The 8,695-nt window shown below is 48.2% G+C and overlaps 1 pseudogene; it reads left to right on the top strand.

Annotated features, from left to right (window-relative positions):
• Positions 1-576: 576 nt before the first annotated feature.
• LOC125556516 (uncharacterized) lies at positions 577-1,825 on the top strand (annotated as a pseudogene).
• The last annotated feature ends 6,870 nt before the right edge of the window (positions 1,826-8,695 follow it).

Here is an 8,695-nt window from a genome sequence, read left to right as displayed (position 1 = left end):
GAGATATTTCAAAAACCGGATTTTGCAGCTCCTTCCAAAACAACCGGAATAAAAAAAATCTTGCTTGTGAACAAGTTTGTGTACGTTTTGGGTTAAACATTATACATTTTGACGCGTGTTTTAAAATCGAATTTCATTTAAAAAATTCTGGCGAAAAATGCTTTTTCGGAAACCTGTTTTTCTGGCCAAACCTGGGAAACCAGAATTGAGAAGAAAAAATGTGTTCAATGTAAAAGAAATGTATCTCCACGTATGCATGAAACTGTGTTCGGTTGAGTGGTTCGCTAGTGCGTTCACGTAAATGAAGTCGTTGTCTCAAAAAAAAAAGTAAATGAAGTCGTAAGTTCGAACCTACCACACCCTTTTTTATCTCATTTGTTGCGCCAATTTGTTTCTGTCACTGCCCCATAGGCATGGCACCTAAGCACGGGATATAGACGAAGTCACTGTATTTACACGAGATGACAAGTTATGTGATCACAATTCCGTATTTTACAAGTTTTGTAAGCAAATTAAACATAGCGCAAGTTGTAACCAAACGGCAGAATTGACAAGTCTGAGAAGAGGTGATGCATGCATGCATGATTAGTTGGATTTGACCGATTCTCTTGGATCTCAACCCAAACCCAAAGTTACGCACAGATCTTTCGCCGTGTCGCCATGGGGGGCGGCCGGCGCAAGAATTCCCGGAGGAAAGCGGCGTGGCCGACCGAGATTGACGCCATCCACGACGATCTTCTCGAGCGGGTGTTCCTGCGCCTCCACTCGCATCTCCACCTCGTCCGCGCCGCGTGCGCCTGCAGGCGCTGGCGCCGCATAATCGCGGGCGACGACGGCCGCGTCCTCCGCAGGTTCGGCTCTCTTCACGGCGCGTCGTCCGCCTGCGTTGCCAGCCACTACCGCGTCGATGGGCGCTACCAGCACCCGCGTCCGCCTGGCTGTAACCCTGTCTTCGTCCCCTCCTCCTCGCCGTGGGCGCGCCCCGTCGCCGCTCGGAAGCTCGCGCTCGACTTCCTCCCACGGGGGGAATATGGCGATTGTTGCTGGGAGCTCGTCGACAGCCGGAGCGGCTTCCTCCTCCTCTCCTCGACGCAGCGTGGCAACGCCTCGTCATATGCGATCCCCTGACGCGGCGCTACAGGGTGCTCCCTGACTCAGCATGGTTCCATGGTGGGGACTTCCTGGGTGCCTTCCTCCTCGACGGCGACGACGACGACGACGAGGCCGCGGGCACGCGCTTCAGCATGTCAAACTTCAGGGTGACGTGCGCGCTCTATCGCCGTGGGCATCGTATCGTCAGGGACTCAGGGCCTGCGCCTTCTCGTCCGCTCGCGGGGACCGCTGGACCTCCGGCGCCGGACGCGGCAGCACTACAGACTGCGGATTGGGTACCGTCTACTTCGCAGGGAGCGACGACGGGTTCGCCTACTGGACGGCCGGATACAACATTGTTCTTACTCTGGACAAGGACGCCGCCGAGTTCACCTCTTCCGTCTTGCACGACGACGGGGAGTACGCCGCGCTCCAGAACAAGCACCACGCCACGTTGTACGCCTACCATCAGCCGTGGCCACCTACGATCGAAGCTTGTTTATCCTAGCTGCCGTGGCTTGGAGATATCCATGGCGGCGTCCCAGGTTCTCAATTCTGCCGTTTATTGTGATGTTCCTTGAGCATGGAGTACCAGGGTCCGTTATTGCTGTAGGCATAAAGTGGTAACCAACTTGTCAATTTCAGATCTTTAATTGTGTTTGTTCGTAATCGTTTACTGCTCTGCTCATTGGATTGTATCAGTGCTGTTTTGAACATTTTCCGGGTCTGACGATTCCTTTCGTAAAAGTGAAATTGTTTCTTTTGGATTGGACAAGTTTGGGCTGGTTAGAAAACAAGTTGGGTATTTGGCCTGCAGGTTGTAAATTACTTCCTCCGTTTCTAAATATTTGTCTTTCAAGACATTTCAAATGGTTACAACATACGGATGTATGTAGACATATTATTGAGTATAAATTCACTCATTTTGCTTCGTATGTAGTCACCTGTTGAAATGTCTAGAAAGACAAATATTTAGAAACGAAGGGAGTAGTTTTATAGAGTCTGGCTTAAGCAACATCGCATAATATATGATGACTTTCTTTGAGATTTCTAAAGAACCTTTTAATAAAATAGATTGAACAAGGCTATAACTCATAGATATCATCCTGTGGTGGGAGTGAATTGTAGAAAACCACCATATTCAAGCGTCGTGTTGCAGAAAAGACTCTTCTACGAATTTGTGCCAGAAAGCACTGATTTTTGTCCTAATCATCTGTAGAAACCACTTTAACCTCTATTATGACATGTGGGTCTTGCATTTGATGACATGGCACAACTTTCGTGGTAGACGACGTTAGATGAGGGATTTTTTGGATTTACAAATCAGTCCCTTTAGTTTTACAAGGACACCCTTCAATAAAAAAACAAAAGGCAATCAACTCCCACCATGGATTTTCTCTCTTTCTTCTCTCCATCTCCTTCCCTGAACTCTCTCTCTCCTGAGCCACCACGGCCATGCCACTCTCACCAGCGTCGCCACCGCCAAGCCTCCATCGAACCACCACGGCCATGCCCGTCACAACTCAGTCGCCCCCTTCCCCCACCCCTGCGCTCGCCCAGGTCAGCTCCGATGCCGGCGAGAATTTCGTGCTGCTGCTGCCTGGACCTTGGTACCGTGGCTGCCGGAGCAGAGCATCAACTGCAAGGAGTGGCATTAAGTAGCAATGGCAAGGAGCAGCAGCATCGGGAAAGGAGCTGCGGTGGTGACGGCAAGCAACGGGAAGGAGCAGCAGCGGCAACCAGCAGCAGTGGGAAGGAGCAGCAGCAGCGACCACCAGCGGGAAGGCGCGGCAGTGGCAAGCAGTAGCGGGAAGGAGCTGGACGGGCATGGTGTCGCCCGCCGTGGCTGCGGCGACATTCGAGCTCCACCGCACCGTGTGCGGCACCTCCAGAACAGGGCTATGCGGCACTTGGAGCTCGGCCACTCTGCACGCAGGAGCTGGGACGCCCTCGAGCTCGCCAGACCAATGTCGGCCGGCTCCGGCAACGAGCTCGTCGGCAGGGAGAGCGTCCTACAGCTCCGGCACGGCGAGGAGGGCGCATGCATCCTGCAGCTCCGGCAGGTCGCCACACCAGGCAGTTGCGTAAACGAGCCCTGACGCTGCTCCCGGATGACCTGCTCACGGCGGAGTAGCACGAGGTCCGGTGGCCCAGCCGGAGCAGCTGCTCCACGTCCCCGGCATCCCTCTCTGGCGCACTTTGCCATGTCCCTGCACGCACGCCGCCGGCGACGACATCAGCTGGAGCGAGGAGGGAAGCCTGGTGGCGATCTGGATCGGGTAGGGGAGGGGAGGGATTGGGAGGAAGGTTCTTTTTGGAAAAATACCAGTCTAACGGTGTCTATCACGAAATGGTATGCCAAGTCATCAAATGCGGGACCCACGTGTCATAATAGAGGTTAAAATGCTCGAACAGAAGGTTAGGTGGTTTCTACAAATGATTAGGACAAAAATCAGTGTTTTCTAGCACAATTTCGTAGAAGAGTCTTTTCTGCAACACGACGCTTCAATGTGGTGGTTTTCTGCAATTCACTCGCCATGGTGGCCTAGGGTCTATAGATTTGGAGGTCACTTGCTTGCTCAGTACCCGATGGATGGGTATGCAAAATTAAAAATTAAGATGGTTTGTGCAAAGATTGATACCGGGCTTTTGGTCCTCTGTTGTTTCATCTGATTTCAACAATGAAACTAAGGGGTGGGGGCGACCTCTTAATTTGAAAAATAGAATAATATCAGATAGATATTGTAAGAGACCTAATCAATCACATTGAAGAAATCATCCCTTGTTTCAACTGTATCATTAGAGAAAAGGACATATCAATGGTTATTTATAGCTAGAATGTTTTCCTTAAGAGGCATGTCTCTAGTGTTGAGCCTATCCTTTGATACATTTGGAAGGCTAGAGCTAGGTAGTCGAGCAAAGACTGCACATTTATATTTTGAGTTGAGAAAAATAGAGACAATATGAATGGGGAGGTTTACTATTCCAAATCCGCCTTTATCCTTTGGCAAACTAAATCCGAAACTGCCAATGGTTTAGGATTACCAGAGGTATCCTTTTCCCCCTTAAATGGCGCATCTGAATTTATCAATGGGGTCAATGACATCTTGAGGGTGTTGAGGAAGAAGGTTGGTAGACCTAAGAATATATTTAGTACTCCCTCCATAATAAGAGTGTTTAGATCACTAAAGTAGAGATCTAAACTCTCTTATATTTCTTTACGGTCAGACTAATTAAGATTATGCAGCCAAGGAGGAGGAAAGATTAGCAGGAGCTGACACTCTCAACAAGAGGCGTAGTTCCTGGTTCTTGGCTTATTCAGACCAAGAGGGGGGTAAGGTATGTGAAGGGGAAACTACCCACCGCCAACCAAAAAGATTAGTAAGATTAAGCATTTTTCCATAAGAGACGTTGCTAGGAAGGAGGCATGCCTTTTGAAAGTTGACTGGTAACAGTGGTTGACCATAATAAGATTATGAAATGCCTTTGAGGCAACATAATTGCCAGTGGGATTAATAGCAGAGTGTCACCAATGTACTAGATTATGGGCAATTCTATGTTTGGGATTGTGAGGGGAGCTTGAGCAAGTTCGATTGATAGGCTTTATTAGCGACACATGGGAGGAGGTAGGCAGTGACAAAGAGGAGATGTGAGATTGTTACCTCGTTGTATGATCCCACGACGACAATGAATTTCTTTCTAGGGACATCATTAAGAAGTATAGAAAACATGTACTGGTGGAAAGGATGGAGTTATGCCCATCAAAGCCCAGATGCTCCAAAACCCCTGTGGTAGGGTTGTGATCAATGTGTATGAGGCCTTTCCAGAATCAAATGTAAGCACAAAAGTTTCCTGGGGTTTTTTGCTGAATACAAACGAGGCAATCTTGGATGGTTGATGACCCACAAGTATAGGGGATCTATCGTAGTCCTTTCGATAAGTAAGAGTGTCGAACCCAATGAGGAGCAGAAGGAAATGATAAGCGGTTTTCAGCAAGGTATTCTCTGCAAGCACTGAAATTATAGGTAACAAATAGTTTTGTGATAAGATAATTGGTAACGAGCAACAAGTAACAAAAGTAAATAAAGTGTAGCAAGGTGGCCCAATCCCTTTTGTAGCAAAGGACAATCCTGGACAAATTCTTATTTAGAGAAAAGCGCTCTTGAGGACACATGGGAATTATCGTCAAGCTAGTTTTCATCACGTTCATATGATTCGCGTTCGGTACTTTGGTATTTTGGTATGTGGGTGGACCGGTGCTTGGGTGCTGCCCTTACTTGGACAAGCATCCCACTTATGATTAACCTCTATTGCAGGCATACACAACTACAACAAAAGTATTAAGGTAAACCTAACCATAGCATGAAACATATGGATCCAAATCAGCCCCTTACGAAGCAACGCATAAACTAGGGTTTAAGCTTCTGTCACTCTAGCAACCCATCATCTACTTATTACTTCCCAATGCCTTCCTCTAGGCCCAAATAATGGTGAAGTGTCATGTAGTCGATATTCACATAACACCACTAGAGGAGAGACAACATACATCTCATCAAAATATCAAAAGAATACCAAATTCACATGACTACTAATACCAAGACTTCTCCCATGTCCTCAGGAACAAACGTAACTACTCACAAAGCATATTCATGTTCATAATCAGAGGGGTATTAATATGCATATAGGATCTGAACATATGATCTTCCACTAAATAAACCAACTAGCATCAACTACAAGGAGTAATTAACACTACTAGCAACCCACATGTACCAATCCCAGACTTAGAGACAAGAACTGGATACAAGAGATGAACTAGGGTTTGAGAGGAGATGATGCTGGTGAAGATGTTGATGGAGATTGACTCCCTCCCGATGAGAGGATCGTTGGTGATGACGATGGCGATGATTTCCCCCTCTCGGAGGGAAGTTTCCCCGGCAGAACAGCTCCGCCGGAGCCCTAGATTCCTTCCGCCAAGGTTCCGCCTCGTGGCGGCAGAGTTTCGTCTTGAAAGCTAGCTTATGATTTTTTCCTCATCGAATGACTCCATATAGCATAAGATGGGCATCGGAGGGCCACCAGGGGGGCCATGAGGTAGGGGGCGCGCCCCCACCCTCGTGGGCAGGGTGTTGCCCCCCTCCGGAACTTCTTGCGCTCAGTATTTTTTATATATTCCAAAAATGACTTCCGTGAAGTTTCAGGACTTTTGGAGCTGTGCAGAATAGGTCTCTAATATTTTCTCCTTTTCCAGCTCAGAATGCCAGCTGCCGGCTGCTACCTCTTGAGCACTGCGTTGGATTTCCCCGAAGAGGAGAGGATGATGCAGCAAAGTAGTGTAAGTCCCTCGTACCTACACAAAAACAATAGCTCAACGCAACCAACGCGCTTAGGGGTTGTCAATCCCTTCACGGTCACTTACGAAAGTGAGATATGATAGAGATGATAAATAATATTTTTGGTATTTTTGGTATAGAGATGCAAAGTAAAAAGTAAAAGCAAAGCAATAATAAAGTGATGGAGATTGATATGATGAGAAAGAGACCCAGGGGCCATAGGTTTCACTAGTGGCTTCTCTCAAGAGCATAAGTATTCTACGGTGGGTGAACAAATTACTGTTGAGCAATTGACAGAATTGAGCATAGTTATGAGAATATCTAGGTATGATCATGTATATAGGCATCACGTCCGAGACAAGTAGACCGACTCCTGCCTGCATCTACTACTATTACTCCACTCATCGACCACTATCCAGCATGCATCTAGAGTATTAAGTTAAAAACAGAGTAACGCCTTAAGCAAGATGACATGATGTAGAGGGATAGTTTCATGCAATATGATAAAACCCCATCTTGTTATCCTCGATGGCAACGATACAATACGTGCCTTGCTGCCCCTTCTGTCACTGGGAAAGGACACCGCAAGATCGAACCCAAAGCTAAGCACTTCTCCCATGGCAAGAACAACCAATCTAGTAGGCCAAACCAAACTGATAATTCGAAGAGACTTGCAAAGATAACCATGTTGGAAATATGCCCTAGAGGAAATAATAAAAGAATTATTATTATATTTCCTTGTTCATGATAATTGTCTTTATTCATGCTATAATTGTGTTATCCGGAAATCGTAATACATGTGTGAATAATAGACACCAACATGTCCCTAGTAAGCCTCTAGTTGACTAGCTCGTTGATCAACAGATAGTCATGGTTTCCTGACTATGGACATTGGATGTCATTGATAACGAGATCACATCGAGAATGATGTGATGGACAAGACCCAATCCTAAACATAGCACAAGATCGTATAGTTCGTTTGCTAGAGTTTTCCAATGTCAAAGTATGTTTTCCTTAGACCATGAGATCGTGTAACTCCCGGATACCGTAGGAGTGCTTTGGGTATACCAAACGTCACAACGTAACTGGGTGACTATAAAGGTAGACTACGGGTATCTCCGAAAGTGTCTGTTGGGTTGACACGGATCAAGACTGGGATTTGTCACTCCGTGTGACGGAGAGGTATCACTGGGCCCACTCGGTAATGCATCATCATTATGAGCTCAAAGTGACCAAGTGTCTGGTCACGGGATCATGCATTACGGTACGAGTAAAGTGACTTGCCAGTAACGAGATTGAATGAGGTATTGGGATACCGACGATCGAATCTCGGGCAAGTAACATATCGATTGACAAAGGGAATTGCATACGGGGTTGCTTGAATCCTCGACATCGTGGTTCATCCGATGAGATCATCGTGGAGCATGTGGGAGCCAACATGGGTATCCAGATCCCGCTGTTGGTTATTGACGGAGAGTCGTCTCGGTCATGTCTGCATGTCTCCCGAACCCGTAGGGTCTACACACTTAAGGTTCGGTGACGCTAGGGTTGTAGGGATATGTATATGCAGTAACCCGAATGTTGTTCGGAGTCCCGGATGAGATCCCGGACGTCACGAGGAGTTCCGGAATGGTCCGGAGGTAAAGAATTATATGTAGGAAGTGCTATTTCGGCCATCGGGACAAGTTTCGGGGTTATCGGTATTGTACCGGGACCACCGGAAGGGTCCCGGGGGTCCACCGGGTGGGGCCACCTGTCCCGGGGGGCCACATGGGCTGTAGGGGGTGCGCCTTGGCCTACATGGGCCAAGGGCACCAGCCCCAAGAGGCCCATGTGCCTAGGGTTTCAAGGAGGAAGAGTCCTAGGAGGGGAAGGCACCTCCTAGGTGCCTTGGGGAGGAAGGATTCCTCCCCCTTGGCCGCACCCCCCTAGGAGATTGGATCTCCTAGGGCCGGCGCCCCCCTTGGCCCTCCTATATATAGTGGGGGAGATTGAGGACTTCTTACCTTTTGCCTTTGGTGCCTCCCTCTCCCTCTCCAACACCTCCTCCTCCTCCATAGTGCTTGGCGAAGCCCTGCCGGAGTACTGCAGCTCCATCAACACCACGCCGTCGTGCTGCTGCTGGAGCCATCTCCCTCAACCTCTCCTTCCCCCTTGCTAGATCAAGAAGAAGGAGACGTTACGCTGACCGTACGTGTGTTGAACGCGGAGGTGCCGTCCGTTTGGCGCTAGGATCTCCGGTGATTTGGATCACGTCGAGTACGCCTTCCTCA

Source organism: Triticum urartu, chromosome 5A (genome assembly GCF_056163025.1).
Source record: "Triticum urartu cultivar PI428250 chromosome 5A, HENAU_Tu73, whole genome shotgun sequence".
Taxonomy (NCBI): Eukaryota; Viridiplantae; Streptophyta; class Magnoliopsida; order Poales; family Poaceae; genus Triticum; species Triticum urartu.
Note: the sequence above shows the minus strand (reverse complement) of the source record. Positions and strands in the feature narration are given on the sequence as shown.